This window comes from Muntiacus reevesi, chromosome 1 (assembly GCF_963930625.1).
Source record: "Muntiacus reevesi chromosome 1, mMunRee1.1, whole genome shotgun sequence".
Classification (NCBI taxonomy): domain Eukaryota; kingdom Metazoa; phylum Chordata; class Mammalia; order Artiodactyla; family Cervidae; genus Muntiacus; species Muntiacus reevesi.
Window position 1 is genome coordinate 106,703,865 of NC_089249.1, and position 19,004 is coordinate 106,722,868.

Here is a 19,004-nt window from a genome sequence, read left to right on the forward strand (position 1 = left end):
CAGGACTGATCTCCTTTAGGATGGACTGGTTGGATCTCCTTGCAGTCCAAGGGACTCTCAAGAGTCTTGTCCAACACCACAGTTCAAAAGTATCAATTCTTCAGCGCTCAGCTTTCTTTATAGCCCAACTCGCACATCCATACATGACCACTGGAAAAACCATAGCCTTGATTAGACAGATCTTTGTTGACAAAGAATTGTCTCTGCTTTTCAATATGCTGTCTAGGTTGGTCATAACTTACTTGCCTTTCAAGGAGTAAGCATCTTTTAATTTCATGGCTGCAATCACCATCTGCAGTGATTTTGGAGCCCAGAAAAATAGTTGGCCACTGTTTCCACTGTTTCTCCATCTATTTGCCACGAAGTGATGGGACCGGATGCCATGATCTTAGTTTTCTGAATGTTGAGCTTTAAGCCATCTTTTTCACTCTCCTCTTTCACTTTCATCAAGAGGCTCTTTAGTTCTTCTTCACTTTTTGCCATATGAGTGGTGTCATCTGCATATCTGAGGTTATTCATATTTTCCCGGCAATCTTGATTCCAGCTCTGCTTCCTCCAGCCCAGAGTTTCTCATGATGTAGTCTGCATATAAGTTAAATAAGCAGGATGACAATATACACCCTTGACGTACTTCCTTTCCTATTTGGAACAAGTCTGTTGTTCATGTCCAGTTCTAACTGTTGCTTTCTGACCTGCAGACAGATTTCTTACGAGGCAGGTCAGGTGGTCTGGTATTCCCATCTCCTTCAGAATTTTCCACAGTTTGCTGTTATCCACACAATCAAAGGCTTTGGCTTAGTCAGTAAAGCAGAAATAGACATTTTTCTGGAACTCTCTTGCTTTTTCAATGATCCTGCAGATGCTGGCATTTTGATTGCTCATTCCTCTGCCCTTTCTAAAACCAGCTTAAACATCTGGAAGTTCATGGTTCACGTATTGCTGAAGCCCAGCTTGAAGAAGAAGCACTGTAGAAGTGAATAATGTCATAATAGAGAGTTTTAAACTTCATTTTCATAACGAAAATTTTAGTTAACCTTAATTTACTTCATTAATTAATACCTACTTTGGAATTTAAATAACACAGAAAACTGGAAATTTACCATGCATTTAACCATTTGTAAGAGAGGAAAATATTCTATATCAGTTGTAATTGTGTGTGATTTTAATCTGATATTTGGAGTCCTATTTCATTTGTCTGCAGTGTTAGCTTTTCAAACTCAGAATATTCTGTAAGATTCCCTTATAACTTGAAAATTAGATGACTCATTTCCCTTAGACAGCTCAGCTTGTGCAATTTTAACTGTGGAGAATGAGCTGTCCATTACACTTTATCACCATTCTCTGCTGAATGCATTTGCTCTTTCTTCCTTTCCATTGCTTGTGTTTGTTTATCTAATTTGGATTATTAGCATGCCATAATGGTCTGTAATTTTTCCCCTCAGTCATTTACTTCTCAGGCAGGAAATTTCGTAGTGCTCCTGAGGACAACAAGAACACGTGATTTGTTGTTGTTAAAGGAAAGTCACAAAATTAAAAGTTTGGAGGAGACTCCTGTCTTTAAGAAAAGCTTTATTCAAACATTTCTACAGAATATTTGTCCATATTTTTTTTTCCTATAAATTTCATGGAGATAGAACTGAGCTTGATGATAAATGCAACCATGGCAGTCTTTATATTCATCAAGTTTGTTCCTTTTAAGTTTTAATATAACTGTTATAATGCTTCTCTTCTATTTGTGGAATGCTTAGTGTGTAGCTCAGGTCCTGATACCATGCTTGTGAAGTTCAGATCTGAGTGCTATCAGTTACTGCCTAGGAAACTTTAGGCAAGTTATTTAACCCCTTTACAACACTTCCCCAATCTGAGAAAACAAATTTAGTAATGGCTCTTTTAGAGGGAGATGATAGGGTTTTAAAAAATTAAGACATGAAAGAACTTAAAACAATGTCTGGTACAGAACCAAAACTCGGTAAGAGTCAGTTATTAAAGAATTTTTGATAATGTAGAGAATTTTAGGAAATACGAACACAGAAAAATGGGATCACTTGAAATCTTAACCCTCAGAAATAAGTTCACAAATATTTTAGTGTGTTGTTTCAGTCTTAGTTATACTTGTAGATTTTTATGAAATATGGGAGTATTTGTTGTTCATTTGCTCAGTCATGTCCAGCCCTTTGCAACCCCGTGGACCTCATGAACTGCAACACACCAGGCTTTACTTCCTTTACCATCCCCTGGAGCTTGCTCAAAATCATACATATTTAGTCAGTGATGCCATGCAACCATCTCATCCTCTGTCATCCCCTTCTCCTGCCTTCAGTCTTTTCCAGCATCAGGGTCTTCTCTAATGAGTCAGCTCTTTGCATCAGGTGGCCAAAGTATTGGAGTTTCAGCTTTAGCATCAGTCGTTCCAATGAATACTCAGGACTGATTTCCTTTAGGACTGACAGGTTTGATCTCCTTGGAGTCCAAGGGACTCTCAAGAGTTTTCTCCAACACTGAAGTTCAAAAGCATCAATTCTTTGGCACTCAGCTTTCTTTATAGTTCAACTCTCACATCCATACATGACCACTGGAAAAACTATAGCTTTGACTAGGCGGACCTTCGTCATCAAGGTAATTTCTCTGCTTTTTAATATGTTGTCTAGGTTGTTCATAGGTTTTATTCCAAGGAGCAAGTGTCTTTTAACTTCGTGCCTGCAGTCACCATCTGTAGTGATTCTGGAACCCAAGAAAATAAAGTCTCTCAGAGTTTCCATTGTTTCTCCATCTATTTGCCATGAAGTGATGGGACTGGATGCCATGATTTTCGTTTTTTGATTGTTGAGTTTGAAGCCAACTTTTTCATTCTTCTCTTTCACTTTCATCAAGAGGCTCTTTGGTTCCTCTTCACTTTCTGCCATAAGGGTGGTGTCATATTCATATCTGAGGTTATTGATATTTTTCCCAGCAATCTTGATTCCAGCTTGTGCTTCATCCAGCCTGGCATTTCATATGATGTACTCTGCATATAAGTTAAATAAGCAGGGTGACAGTATACAACTTTGACGTACTCCTTTCCCAGTTTGGAACCAGTCGGTTGTTCCATGTCCAGTTCCAACTGTTGCTTCTTGACCTGCATACAGATTTCTCAGGAGATGGGTCAAGTGGTCTGGTATTCCCATCTCTTTCAGAATTTTCCACAGTTTGTTTTGATCCACACAGTCAAAAGATTTGGCGTAGTCAATAAAGTAGAAGTAGATGTTTTTCTGGAATTCTCTTGCTTTTTCAATGGACCAACGGATGTTAGCAAGTTGATCTCTCGTTCTTCTGCCTTTTCTAAATCCAGCTTGAACATCTGGAAGTTCTTGGTTCACGTACTGTTGAAGCCTGGCTTGGAGAATTTTGAGCATTACTTTACTAGGGTGTGAGATGAGTGCAGGTGTGCGGTAGCTTGAGAATTCTTTGTCATTGCCTTTTTTTGGGATTGGAATGAAAGCTGACCTTTTCCAGTCCTGTGGCTACTGCTGAGTTTTCCAGATTTGCTATTGAGTGCATATGTAATTATGCACTTATGTAATTTTTTTTAAACAAATGATTATCAATTTATTAAAAAGGTTGATTTAGGCATCGGCAATGGTGACTCTCACCTGACTCCTGGCTCAATACTGATGGAAGTGATCTTCTTGACAATTTCAGAAGGGCTGTGCAGGTCAATGAGTCGCTTGTAGATCCTCATTTGGAATCGAGCCCAAGTCTTAGAACCTTCACCACAAGGAGTTTTCCTTGTAGTTATTCTCAGACTCTTGGTAGGCATCCGAACTTGTCCTTTCACTTTGAGATTTTTTCCTTCATGCCTCTGATCAGGTCAGCACACACCTTCTCCAGAGTCTTCACGTTGCGGCTGGTGAGGGTGATCCTAATCGGGTGAATGGCCACCTCTGGCTCCATGGGAGTCTTACTGGTGTCTTTAAAGGCCGTGGCTGCAACGCAGCCTCCTGACCAACGTGTTTGTGCACGAGAGCAAACAGCGGTGAGTTAGGAGCAGGAGCGGGCCTCAGGGAACTTCGCTGCAGTGGTGACCGTTGTCTTCCTCAAAGAGCAATTTTTTTTTTTTTTTTTTTACTGTTTCAGTATACTTTTATTAGCAGTTATTACATCAAAATTCACATTTACAGGATACAAAAGACTGTCTTAAAAATTCTAAAGTATATGTAATTAGATATATGTAATTACACTCATAGCAAATTTATTGAGTTTATGTAATTAGGTATATTGAGTGCAGGACTTTCACAGCCTCATCTTTTTGGATTTGAAATAGCTCAACTGCAATTCCATCACCTCCTCTAGCTTTGCTCGTAATGATACTGCCTAAGGTCCACTTGACTTCAGACTCCAGGACATCTGACTCTAGGTGAGTGATCACAGCATCATAGTTACCTGGGTCATTAAAGTCTTTTTTATATAGTTCTTCTGTGTATTCTTGCCACCTCTTCTTAATATCTTCTGCTTCTGTTAGGTCCATACCATTTCTGTCCTATATTGTGCCCATCTTTGCATGAAATGTTTCCTTGGTATCTCTAGTTTTCTTGAAGAGATCTCTAGTCTTTCCCATCCTATTGTTTTGGGGCCGAGAATCTTACAATATTGAGAGAAATTCTTTGTATTATTGTTCTCCAGTTTGTGGGTTGCCCTCCTGGTGGGTATGGGATTTTATTTTAACTTGATTGTGCTCCTTGTGTCATCTTATTGTGGCTTCTTCTTTTTTTTGTATATGGAGTATCTTTTTTTGGTAGGTTCCAAGGTCCTGCTGTTGGTGTTTCTTCAGCAACTAGTTGTGATTTTGGTGTTCTCACAGGAGAATATGAGTGCACTTCCTTGTACTCCACCCTTTTGGTTGTATGACTTAGCCCAGTTCTGAAATTCAATTAATAAGTTGGAAATATAACACTGATTCTTAGTGATATATGAGTGGTGCAAGTTAGATCTGAGAGTGGCTACCTTAAAGTGATGACTAGGATATTCATTCATCCCTCCCTATTTAGTCATCTTATTTAATTATACAAGCTAAAAGGTCATTTATCTCTTGTGCAGTATTTTAGAAATCTGTATTTCCTGATGATTATGTGTATTCTAGAAGCACATGATGAATTAATATTTTAAGAAGTTAAAAAATTACTAAACAAAAATAAAGAGGACAAAGTATTATATGATGGTTTTCTTATGCTTTGTAAACAGTGATGCTGAATTAAGTGTTTTCCTGTGTTCATGTTGTAATTCCAGTAAATTACAAACTCCTTACCACAGTTTAGCAAGGTTCTTTATGATCTGAGCCCTGTCCACCTCTCCTGTTGTAACCTCTACCGTTAAGCATGATATCAAATGTAAAAGAACACTTTCTTTTACTTGGAGTTAGTCAAGTTCATAGCCATCTCAGAATTTTTGCAATTCCCTTTTCCTGTATCATGACCTTAGAAACTAGGCTGTCCCTGGCTATTCTGTTTTTCCTAGGTCCATTTCCCTCACTATCACATTACCATCCTGTCTTTCCCTAAAGAGTTTAACAGTATATGAGGCTAACAGTAGTAAATGTTGACATTTGAAGTGTGTAATTTACCATATTTTAAATAGATATTTTGAGTATATATTTATGTCATTTCTCTCTCTATTAAAATGTAGTTTTTACAAAGCCAGAGAGCTAGAACATATAGGATATACTCTAAAAGTATTGTCAATTTATTTCTAATAAATCTATACCAATAAAATACATATAAATGATTTATATATGGAAATGTTATGAAGTGTCTGTTTCAGAGTATTGCTTACTCAGTAGTGAACATTTGACTTTTTAAGGAGAGAAGTGTGGATATAATTTAATCTAATTAATAACTAACCAAGGTAACCCTGATTATATGCTATAATAAGTGTTTAAAAAAATCAAGTTTCCACTTCCAACTTAGCTGAGGAAATAAAAGTTCTCATGCAGCAGATGTGTTGTTCACTGGGGATTGTCAGAAACTTCCATGAATAATGAATTTGGGAAAGAGGATGGAATTATTCAAATCCACCATGTAATGGCACATGGGTGTCACTTTTTACTTTGTTTTGTTGTCTTAAAATTGTATTCAGTTTACATGTAATCAGCTTGTGCTGAGGAAAATTATTATCCAACTCTACAGAATATACTGAAGGAAAACATATTACTTACTATGAGGGAAAAGAGCTTCTGCCACTAAGTCTGTAAGTTCTAGTGGGTCAAAGTATCACTTTAGTTCCTAAAAGCATCTAGATCAGGCTGTTTGAGAGGGAGTTATTGCTATAGTAAGAAGCTCTAAAGCAATATTTTGTTGATTATGTTCAAAATTGGTTAAATGCATAGAACAGGTTGTCCAGTTTTGAGCCCCACTGCTAAGAAGGAAAGTTGAGAACTAAAGTGGATTCCTGAGATAAGCACGTGTATATATTGAGAGTTGAAAACAAATCAGAATGATGAAGCAAGGCTAAAGAATTGGATTGTTCAAGCTTGAGAATGTAAGAGTATGGAGTTAATAACAGTCTTTGAGTGAAGGGTTCGTACAAAAGAAAGATGACTAACTGTTTTCCATCTTTAGTGAGTGCAGAACAAGAGGATAGAGTTTAACAAATATTTATTGAACATTTCCATTGAGTACAGAACAAGAGGATGGGAACTATAAGGGCTTCAGATTAGAACTAAAGAATATCCTAAGAGTGAAGATTTTAATTCCTTGAGAGGTTGTGAGTTTTGTTTTTTTTTGGAAATTGTTTAAACAATATAGATTTTTACTTTATAACTACCAATAGTCAGTAGTTTCAATTCAGCAAACATTTATTGCATTTTCAAGGATCTCTTCAGTTCAGTGGTTTCAGCAGCAGTCTGTCAATGAATGTTAATAGAATATTGGGCAGATCTTTGTAGAACTAGTAACGTATAAGCTACTTAAGACAGTACTAATGACCAGCATGATAATTATGATAATTATAATTCCATGAAATCAGCAAAAGGTACTAATGACATCATTTAGTGGAGAATTACACCAAGTAATTTCTTATATGAATTGTAGGGCATGTATAAGTGTATGTATGTAATATATATGTATGTAATATGTGTATAATGTTTAACTGAAGTATTAAGATAATTTGACAATTTAAATATATAGATGTCTTCTAATAGAAATAAATAATAGAGAGGAAATCATTTGAATTGCAGCATTAGGTTTTCCTTAAAAATGTCCATTTGAAAGTTAAGTTCTAAAGTAATTTTTTCATATTTTGCAATTTTAATATAGTCACTGAGAATTTTATTATACTTGTTATTCTATTGATTCAGTTCAGTTCAGTTCAGTCCCTCAGTTGTATACGACTCTTTGCGGCCCCATGAACTGCAGCATGCCAAGTCTCCCTGTCCATCACCAACTCCTGGAATTCACTCAAACCCAGGTCCAATGAGTCGGTGATGCCATCGAACCATCTCATCCTCTGTCATCCCCTTCTCCTCCTGTCCTCAATCTTTCCCAGCATCAGGGTCTTTTCAAAAGGACTAGTTGGATCTCGTTGCAGTCCAAGGGACTCTCAAGAGTCTTCTCCAACACCACGGTTCAAAAGCATCAATTCTTCCATGCTCAGCTTTCTTTATAGCCCAGCTCTCACATCCATACATGATTACTGGAAAAACCATAACCTTGACTAGACAGACCTTTGTTGACAAAGTAATGTCTCTGCTTTTTAATATGCCGTCCAAGTTGGCCATAACTTTCCTTCCAAGGAGAAAGCATCTTTTAATTTCATGGCTGCAGTCACCATCTGCAGTGATTTTGGAGCCCAGAAAAATATAGTCAGCCACTGTTTCCACTGTTTCCCCATCTGTTTGCCATGAAGTGATGGGACCGGATGTCATGACCTTAGTTTTCTGAATGTTGAGCTTTAAGCCAACTTTCTCACTGTCCTCTTTTACTTTCATTAAGAGGCTCTTTTGTTCTTCTTCGCTTTCTGCCACAAGAGTGGTGTCATCTGCATATCTGAGGTTATTATTTCTCCTGGTAATCTTGATTCCAGCTTGTGCTTCTTCCAGCCCAGCGTTTCTCATGATGTACTCTGCATATAAGTTAAATAAGCAGGGTGATAATATACAGCCTTGATGTACTCCTTTTCCTATTTGGAACCAGTCTGTTGTTCCATGTCCAGTTCTAAGTGTTGCTTCCTGACCTGCATACAGGTTTCTCAAGAGGCATGTCATGTGGTCTGATATTCTCATCTCTTTCAGAATTTTCCACAGTTTATTGTGATCCACACAGTCAAAGGCTTTGGCATAGAAAGTAAAGCAGAAATAGATGTTTTTCTGGAACTCTCTTGTTTTTCCAATGATCCAGAGGATGTTGCCAATTTGATCTCTGTTTCCTCTGCCTTTTCTAAAGCCAGCTTGAACATCTGGAAGTTCACGGTTCACATATTGCTGAAGCCTGGCTTGGAGAATTTTGAGCATTGCTTTACTAGCGTGTGAGATGAGTGCAGTTGTGTCCTAGTTTGAGCATTCTTTGTCATTGTCTTTCTTTGGGATTGGAATGAAAACTGACCTTTTCCAGTCCTGTGGCCACTGCTAGCTTTCCCAAATTTGCTGACATATTGAGTGCAGCACATTCACAGCATCATCTTTTAGGATTTGAAAGAGCTCAACTGTAATTCTATCACCTCTAGTAGCTTTGTTCGTAGTGATGCTTCCTAAGGCCCACTTGACTTCATATTCTAGGATGTCTGGCTCTAGGTGAGTGATCACACCATCATGATTATCTGGGTTGTGAAGATCTTTTTTGTATAGTTCTTCTGTGTATTCTTGCCACCTCTTCTTAATATCTTCTGCTTCTGTTAGGTCCCTACCATTTCTGTCCTTTATTGAGCCTATCTTTGCATAAAATATTCCCTTGGTATCTCTAATTTTCTTGAAGAGATCTCTAGTCTTTCTCATTCTATTGTTTTCCTCTATTTCTTTGCATTGATTGCTGAGGAAATCTTTCTTATCTCTCCTTGCTATTCTTTGGAACTCTACATTCAAATGGGAATATCTTTCCTTTTCTCCTTTGCTTTTCGCTTCTCTTCTTTTCTAAGCTATTTATAAGTCCTCCTCATGCCATTTTGATTTTTTTGCATTTCTTTTTCTTGGGGATGGTCTTGATCCCTGTCTCCTGTACACAGTCATGAACGTCTGTCCATAGTTCATCAGGCATTCTGTCTATCAGATCTAGTCCCTGAAATCTGTTTCTCACTCCAATGTATAGTCATAAGGAATTTGATTTAGGTCATACCTATATGGTCTAGTGGTTTTCCTACTTCAATTTAAGTCTGAATTTGGCAATAAGGAGTTCACGGTCTGAACCACAGTCAGCTTCTGTTTTTGTTTTTGCTAACTGTGTAGAGCTTCTCCATCTTTGGCTGCAAAGTATATAATCAATCTGATTTCGGTGTTGGCTATCTAGTGGTATCCATGTGTAGAGTCTTTTCTTGTGTTGTTGGAAGATTTTGTTTTCTATGACCAGTGCATTCTCCTGGCAAAACTCTATTAGCCTTTGCCCTGCTTCATTCTGTACTCCAAGGCCAAATTTGCCTGTTACTCTAGGTATTTCTTGCCTTCCTACTTTTGCATTCCAGTCCCCTATAATGAAAAAGGACATCTTTTTTGGGTGCTAGTTTCAGCATTAACTGGTTGTGGCATAGACTTGGATTACCATGATATTCAATGGTTTGCCTGGAAACAAACAGAGATCCTTCTGTCATTTTTGAGATTGCATCCAAGTACTGCATTTCAGACTCTCTTATTGACTACAATAGCTATTCCCTTTCTTCTAAGGGATTCCTGCCCAATGTGGTAGATATAATGGCCATCTGAGTTAAATTCACCCATTCCAATCCAGTATCCAGTTTAGGTTGCTGATTTTTAGAATGTTGATGTTCACTCTTGCCATCTCCTGTTTGACCACTTCCGATTTGCCTTGATTCATGGACCTAACATTCCAGGTTCCTATGCAATATTGCTCTTTGTAGCATTGGACCTTGCTTCTATCACCAGTCACATCCACCGTGGGTGTTGTTTTTGCTTTGGCTCCCTCCCTTCATTCTTTCTGGACCTATTTCTCCACTGATCTCCAGTAGCATATTGGCCGCCTACCCACTTGGGGAGTTCATCTTTCAGTGTCCTATTTTTTGCCTTTTCATACTGTTCATGGGGTTCTCAAGACAAGAATATTGAAGTGATTTGCCATTCCCTTCTCCACTGGACCACATTCGGTCAGACCTCTCCACCATGACCTGTCCATGTTGGGTGGCCCCACATGACATGGCTTAATTTCATTGAATTAGACAAGGCTGTGGTCCGTGTGATCAGATTGGCTAGTTTTCTGTGATTATGGTTTCAGTCTGTCTGCCCTCTGATGCCCTCTCTCAGTGCCTGCTGTCTTACTAGGGTTCCTCTTACCTTGGACGTGGGGTATTCTTCATGGCTACTCCAGCAAAGTGCAGTTGCTGCTCCTGACCTTAGAAGTGGGGTATCTGCTCTCTCCTCTCTGCTGCTCCTATGCTGCACGGCTGCCTAATAGCAGCCAATACTTAATTATTTTAACAGGGATGGCATGATAGCTACTCAGTTTATCAATTTTAAATATTAAATATGCTTAATAGAAATATTAGTCCCTCAGACTAATACTTAGTTAGTCAGTTGTTTCTGACTCTTTGTGACCCCATGAACTGTAGCCCACTAGGCTCCTCTGTCCTTGGGGCAAGAGGCAAGAGGGAAGAATACTGGAGTGGATTTCCACACCCTTCTCCAGGGTATCTTCCCAACCCAGGGATCAAATTCAGGTCTCCCTCATTGAAGGCAGATTCTCTACTATCTGAGCCACCAGGGAAGCCTGCAATAAGAGAAATATTACTTTATAATATTTAAATATTACACTAAAGTATGTATTACTAATAGTCATTACAAATGAAATTGAGATATGCTTATCATCTTTCCCAGTTTTTAAGAACTGTATCAATAAAGTAGTGCTCATCAAAGGAGCTACTCCATACTAGAGAAGGTCTGGCCTTTTAGCCCAGGAATAAAATCTATGAAGTCTTTCTTTTATTTAATTTGAATACTTATACAAATCTAAAATTCTACATATAATATGATTTTTATTCATTCATTGAGTGCCTGTTATGGTCAGATACTGTTTAATGCCCCAAGAACACAGCAGAGAACAAAATATAGGAAAATTCCTTCTCTTATGGAAATTACATTCTAGTTTTAATAAAAGTAACAGCAAACAAATAAAAAGTAAAATATATAGTATGTCACATTGTTTTAAGATTTGTTCATTTTGACATTAAAATATTTGAATTACTTATTCCAAGGAACAAATTTTTTTTTTTCCCCAGCTATTCCTTTTGGGTAACCAGTAGAATGCTATTTCAGTGATCTTATCAGTGTTGGGAAGTTAGTGTAATTAAGAGGTACTTATATCACACATTCATTTCAGCATTGTGATGATTATTATTCTTTTTCAACATTCTCAGCATTGGCAATTTCACAGAGTTCTGTGGGGAGAGATGCCATCACTTTCTTTTCTTCATTGCTTGCTAGGTACCTCTAGATAATCACTAATAAGAGAGATCCAGAATCAAGTCAAAGAGGTCTTGCAGTGCAATATTTCCAGACTGTGCTGATGGAAATTTTGATAAGTGTATTTTCTGATGACAAGTTAAGCCACTTGTGGCTTGTGATGAGATGAAAGGGATAAAAGGGTCACTAATCTTTTGGTCCATCTTCTCTTGTCTCTGTGATAATCTCATAAAAGGACTGATTCAGGGAAATGTGATGATTGATAATGCCATTAATTTGAAAACTGATACTGTAATTTTCATCACATGTAAATTATCTGAACCTTGCAATCTACATAATCAACACTCTTCATTCAGTTTTCAAATTTCATTTTCATTGCAGTACTTTGGTTATGTACCATAAATATATATTGTTTTCCTTATAATTTTTTTGAATGAATCATGCCCAAACTTGTAAGAGTGTTTAAATAAGCCAAATTTGCAAATGTCCACATTAGAGTGAATAGTGAATTCAAGTCGATTTACCTTATTTCAGTTTTTAACCTCTGATAGAGCAGCATTTTTCCTTCATGAAGAAAAATTCTTGAACCAACACTTGTCTCCAGTGAAGAGCGCCAGAGAAAGCTAGCTATACACATTCTTATCTATTTCATTAAAAATTATCAAAAAATATGCTATTGCTCCTTCAAGCTTTTAAATAACTAAAACTGTTAATAACTATTTTACTGCTTAAGCCAGTCAAGAAAAAGAAACAAAGTTTTGGAGGCAAAGTATAAACTGAGAATGAGGCTGTGACTCCTGGAGCATTCATAGTCCAGATGCATATGAATCTTCTTACCTTTCATGGATTTGGCATCATTGCACACACAACTCCATTTATTTTTTGTAATTAATACAATATTTTAAAATAATAATAGAAAAATAAAAGGAGAAAGTTCAAATAGTCAACTGAAATTTTCTTAACTGATTATTTTATCTTTAATGTTTGGAATATGAACACATCATCATAAATAAAAGGGTGAAGTGGTAAATATGGAAAAATAAGGAAATTAGTGATGTTTTTCTTTCATTCAAGAAAAATACAGTATTTGGCTAACCTCCACTCCCAACTAGTTACTTACATATTATTTGAATATATAAATGTTATGGCTTAAACATAAATAGCAAACCTATTTTCTTCTTCAATGTTTCCTTCTGACCCAAAGCAGATCCAGCCAAAATATTGCAGTGTTGGGCTTCAAAAATTTACTCCCATTTCATCAGACAGTGGGGAGGGATTCTCTTTTCTCTTCTCTGTTATGAATTGTTCTAAATACTTTCTAATTATCAATGTTTATAATTATTTCCCATGTTATTTCTTTAATGCTATAAAATTTTCTCTAAAAATCCATTTTAGCTTCATCCTATAGATTTTTTTCATTTTTTTGTCATTATTTTCAATATTACTTGAAAAGCAAGCAACAAATAACAGAGAATGATTGTGTGGAAAAATGTATCCTAAACAATCAAAGATAAGCAATTATCTGGGTATATGTTTATAACATAAGTGGTGAAGAAAAACGTCAAAGGATATGAATAGGTAATATCTACAAAAGAAAATATAAATAAGTAAACACATAAAAAGATGCTCAAACATATGTCAGGTAAATGTGAAATGATTTCCAGTCTCAAGTTGGGAAACATATAGGAGATTAATAATACCCAGCATTAACAAATTTCAGATAACGACACACTTTCATATACTGCCAGTGAGTTGTGAATTGGTACAAATTTTGGTGAAAAATCTAGTTACATATATTAAAATGAAAATAAGTCCTAACATTTCCATTATGAAGACATTTATCCCACAATAAGAAAAATTACCATCATCACTTTTTTACAGTGGTATATATTTGTAGCAATAAGATACCAGGATAAAAACTGCATTTCTCTTAATAAAATTACTAAAATTATGAAATACGATGTAGTTTTTGGAATTTTAGAAACATGTTTATTGATCTGGTAGGAGATATACATATTCATGTTATGTGGAAAAAAAGTTACTGACTTTTTAAAAAAGTGGACTCCATTGAAGAATACTCTCCACACACAGAAAAAGAAAATACAGCATCAAGTGTAGGTTTCTGTGAGCATGAAGCACTCTATAGAAAGATAGTAATTGTGCTTAAAACGGCTAGTACAGAGAATTACAATAGATGTTAGTATAGGTTGGAAATTATTAATTTTTATATAACTATTTTAAAAAATTTTACAAGAAGCATATATTACTTTTTCAATTGGACATCTAATTATTAATAACACTTGAAAGTAAAGTAATATTAAACTTAAAGATACAAATGCATTTATGCACAGGATGTTTTTTATTGAGGAGAATACTGAGAAAGAACTGAAGCATTAACTTGTTGTTAATTCGCTCAGTCATGTCCAATTCTTTCTGAGTCCCTGGACTACCCCACACTAGGCTTCCCTGTCCCTCATTATTCCCTGGAGTTTGCTCAAACTCATGACCATTGAGTTGATGATGCCATCCAATCATCATCTGTCGCCCTCCTCCTTTCCTCTATCTTAATAATGTGTATTACTAAACATTTTTTAAGGAAGATGTTGATGTATTTTGTGGGAAAGAGTTATGTCTGTTTGTTGGCTTAATTGATCAAGAAAAAAACCTGGTATCTAAAGTTATAAATTTATTTTTAGGAAATTGAATCATGAGAATCTGCAGAAATCACTGGTTCTAGCTCCTACATTCTTTGGGCTAGCAATGGTCCTGTTAATCTGATGTGGCTGCAGGGTTTATAAATTTAAATTCAGTAATAATACTCAATTCCCAATGTTTACCAATTACTTAACATTTTTTCCACTTTGAGATTTCATGGAAAGGACATAATATTGAACAACATGGAAAATGTGGTACTATTGGTTCTAGTTTGACTGGCAGAGTTTCCAAACATTTTTCCAAGATATCATTCATATAGTTTATGTTCCAGGAAAAGATATCCCCTTTTCGTTAGTCTTATACTCACAACTTTCAGCTACATGACTTTAACTATTATTACATCAAGTCATTTTGGGAAGTTATAGCATTGATGTATTCAGAGAATTTTAATTTTTATGTTTCTAATTCTGAAATGCTTGATATAGTGAGAAGTGCACTAAAACAACTCTCTGGTATTAGCCATTAATTAAGTGTAATGATAACTATCTAAGACTTTGGTTTCTATTATGGTTACTAGGCTTAAAACTTCATCTTTTAGTCTCATCTGTTTAATTAAAAAAATTAAAACATATGTGTAATTTGTAATTATTGGAAGAAAAGGAGGGAATTTATTTTTCATTTTATACCTTGTGAAATGAAGGTTATATTTTTTACAAAAAATAGAAAAATCATATATTGACAGATGATAGAAACTTGATACATATTTCAGATACAAAATTACTGTCTTTTATATGTTTCTGGTGTTGAAATAAAAAAAGATATATGACTTAGAATTTCAATTCAACTCTATATCTCTAGTTGCCTGTTATCTGCTGTGTTAGAATTTTACCTAATTGGTATTTTAAAAACAAAAAAAACAACTGTTATCACATTCAAGTGCTTAGTTCCTGAGGATGGAATTTATGCTGAATTTATACTTTCCATATTGATCTACTTATTACTGATACTTAAAATTTTGGGACTGGTAATCACTTATTTTCTGGGGAATATAAATTATTTAATCAGTTCCAAACTTTTGAAATAATTGTCTGATGTTTTAGAAACCAGAAACAAAGATTATAATAGGAATTTAGACTATAATATATTGCTGCAAGGATAATTATTAAGGGAAAACACAGCTGACATTTTCTGATTTATGCACACAATCAGAGATGGAGTCCAAGGACTGTGACATAATTATCTTCATGCTAACAATTTTTGTAAATCTCTTGACAGAATTTTAGCTAATTTTAAAATGCCTTCTGAAGATTAGCACTTAAAATTGTTGGGGAAAATAGCACAATTTATTAGCAAGGGTATAATTGTAAACCTTCTAAATACTCATTGTGAATATCATTTAGACAGTAACTCCTGCTTTAGCAGCTGGTATATAAGACACCAGTTTATGGAGTCTTGAAACAACAGAGAGTGGAATCTAATTAAAGAGGATTACATGCCAACGAAAAATTATTAAAAACAGACTAATAGACAATTGTTATGAATTTAGAAGTCTCTGCCAACTTCTCTTTTTGATACAAATTTATGTAAGTAACTGTCAAGTAAAAGCCTTTATTTCTTCAAAACCAAAAGGATGTTAGAAGGTTTTATCTTTGTGACTTAAAAATGATTGCTTTTCTGAATTTTAACTTAATGCAAGAACTTAAATGATTCTATTAATCTTTGCTTACATATTTAAGATGCACATGTGCTTTTAAGGATAAATGATTAGAAATACTGTCTTAGGGTCTTTTGTTTGTTTGTTTGATATCTATCTAGCACCAGGCATTTCGTGTCCATAGAGGAATCTTAGCTATATATAAGCAAAACTCAGTTTATCAATTTAGGTACTGTTTATGGAGACTTATATAGAATTGGATTGAATATTTTTCTTTGTAATGTTCATTTAAAATTTTTTATGCACTGAAGATTGTTCAGTTCCAGCACTTCCATCTACTGAATTTCTCCTTCCTGTTTAATGACTTATTTTGCTCTGATCTCAAGTGGTTTTATTCCAAACAAGAGAATTGAGATAGTTTAAAATGATACATAGGCAGCTTTTAATTATTTGCTAATAGAATTTAAAGTAACTGGTCCTTGTCAGCACTGGAGAAAAGAGTATGTTTACATCTCTTGAGTTTACCTGATGTCCAACTTTACATTTTGTATTCTCCATATGGTACTGTTATAATACATCATGCATTACTTTACACAGCCATATGGTCTGTAGATTTTTTGTAAACTTCTATAGATTTTGACCAAATTAAACATATTAGAGATTAAATGCTAAACACTGAGAATCATGTGTTTTCTATGTAATTAATTAGTGCATGAATAAGCATATTAGATTCAGTAAATGAGAGCATTATTTACAATTTTTTAAAGTAGATGTTATTTCTAAAAATAATCCTCTGTGTGAAAAGCTTAACTATCTAAAATTGTCTTTGAAATGTAGAAAATCACCATTGATTCCAGAATAGTAACAATGGAGTTAATCCACTCCCCCAATACCATCAACCCTGACCTCAGAGTTTTCCTCATCTACCCAGATATACCTATTTTATTGTGTTCATAGACAGAAGATCACTCACTGCTTCAGAGATAAACTTCACAAGGACAAGGGATTATTTAATTCTAAAGCCTCCAGATTACATCACATGTTTAATATTGAATAAGCTTATTATTATATACCCCTAAAGGAAATGACAGCCCACTCCAGTATCCTTGCCTGGAGAATCCCATGGACAGAGGAGCCTGGCAGGCTATAGGCCATAGGGTTGCAGCTGTCGGACACAGCTTAGTGACTAAACCATAAACCATTATTGTACATGGGCTTCCCTTTGGCTCAGTGGTAAAGAATCTGCCTGCCAATGCAGGAGACACAAGAGAAGAGAGTTTGATTCCTGTGTTGGGAAGATCCCCTGGAGTAGGAAATGGCAACCCACTCTAGAATTCTTGCCTTGAAAATTCCATGGACAGAGGAACCTGGTAGGCTACAGTCCATGGGGTCCTGAAGAGTTAGACACAGCTGAGCATGCATGCACACACAGTGTCCTGCATAGAACATCTGTGTGTCTGTGCCTTTCTAGTGGTGGTACTTACTTTAGTGGAGGCATACCAATGTTAGTAAAACTACTCAATAGTTGATTTTCAAGCTTCAACATGACAAAGGTAAATAGCTGTTTGATCATGTGGTTGATCATTTTAATGCAGAGACCTTAAGCTATCCTCTTTGATAACAAATCAGTCAGTATATGTAGTGCTTGGTACTCTGAACTTACTAGTATATGAAATGCTGGGTACTATGAATTTATTAGTATTAAGAAAATGAATTTAATTTTGCCATTTGGTAGAAATACTTTTTATGAAAATTAACTCATAAATATGTGACACTTATAGAACTTTGGGACATTCTGATCTTCTTGGAATTAGGTTTTTCCTGTTGGCTTCATGTAGCATATCAGGGTTCAAAATATCCTCCAGAAGGGTATTTGAAGGTATACAAAGTTCTGTCATTCATTTGAAGATCACAGCAAGAAACTGCCAAAAAGGAACTAATTCATGGTGAGCCGTGGTCTGCAGGCACTCCGGTGCTAAAGAGGTGTTTAAATATGAGTGCACACACTCAGGCTTAGGAGACAAATATGGTAATCATAGCTTCCATTCCTCTGTAGCATTCTATCTTCCACTGTATCACTGAAGACAGGAAGGTCAGTTTGGCTAAGGAGTTTTGACACTCATCAAAAAAAAAAAAAATTATATAGCCATGCTATTTAGTAAGTATCATAAGTCTGAACTGGTTGAGAGTGCTGGAAATGAACTAGGATTGAGGCAGTGTTTTGAGAAAATGATACAAATGTAGATTATAATTTATAATTCATTTTTTCCCCCATTTATCGTATTCTTAGCAGACAGATTCTATAACCACCATCAGTTTCTGGTACATTAAGTTTTTTTCTCGTCTTTTTTTTTTTTTTTTTGCTTTCTTATTTCACCCCCCACCCCTATTTTAGCAAGTTATTATGCACCTAATTAGAAGTTCTTGTTTTCTTTCTATAGTGACTTTCAAATAGTTTTCTTTTTGATTTATGTTTTGGCACCACACAGAGCATTTTGTTGTGACTTAGGAGCCTGTATATTAAAAGTTATCTTACAGAATTCCAAAATCCATCTGGCAGATGAAGACTTGTTTAGGTTAACTCTACTTGAATGTCCATTAGTACAATCATAGGATAAGATAAGTTGCAAACTCAACAAGGGCAGTGTCTATTCATGTCAAGTAACATCACTGGTATGATCTCTTTGTGGAATACAAGAATGCTCTATGCCATCTGTTTTGAAATGAATAATACTTTTGAAAGTCTGATTTCTTTTCATTAGAATCTGTGCTCACTAGCGAACATTGATTTTTATATGCCATTCCATATTGAATTTCCTGAGAGTTAAATTTCACTCCTCATGTTATCATAATAGTCTCATTCATGTAACAGTTTCATGTAATAAATGAGTGCATTTGCACTCTAATTTTGTATCTCTGTTTCTATTAACTTGGCTAATGTGAGATAGAATAAGAAAGGCAAACTCATTGTCATGACTGACAAAATTAACAGTTAGTTTGCCAAGACTGAATAACCAAATTTGGACTGTGATGTACTTGTCAAGATAAGGCTAGAGTGGAAAGTCTCTTGGAGGAAAGATATCTAGCTGCCTTCACTGACATCATTTA

General features: G+C 35.5%; 1 protein-coding gene and 1 pseudogene across 1 annotated transcript in view; one reads left to right on the forward strand and one right to left on the reverse strand.

The window, feature by feature from the left end:
• DPYD (dihydropyrimidine dehydrogenase) overlaps positions 1-19,004 on the forward strand; it is an 892,784-nt gene that overhangs the window by 81,635 nt on the left and 792,145 nt on the right. The window lies entirely within an intron of this gene.
• LOC136149709 (small ribosomal subunit protein uS10-like) lies at positions 3,603-5,353 on the reverse strand (annotated as a pseudogene).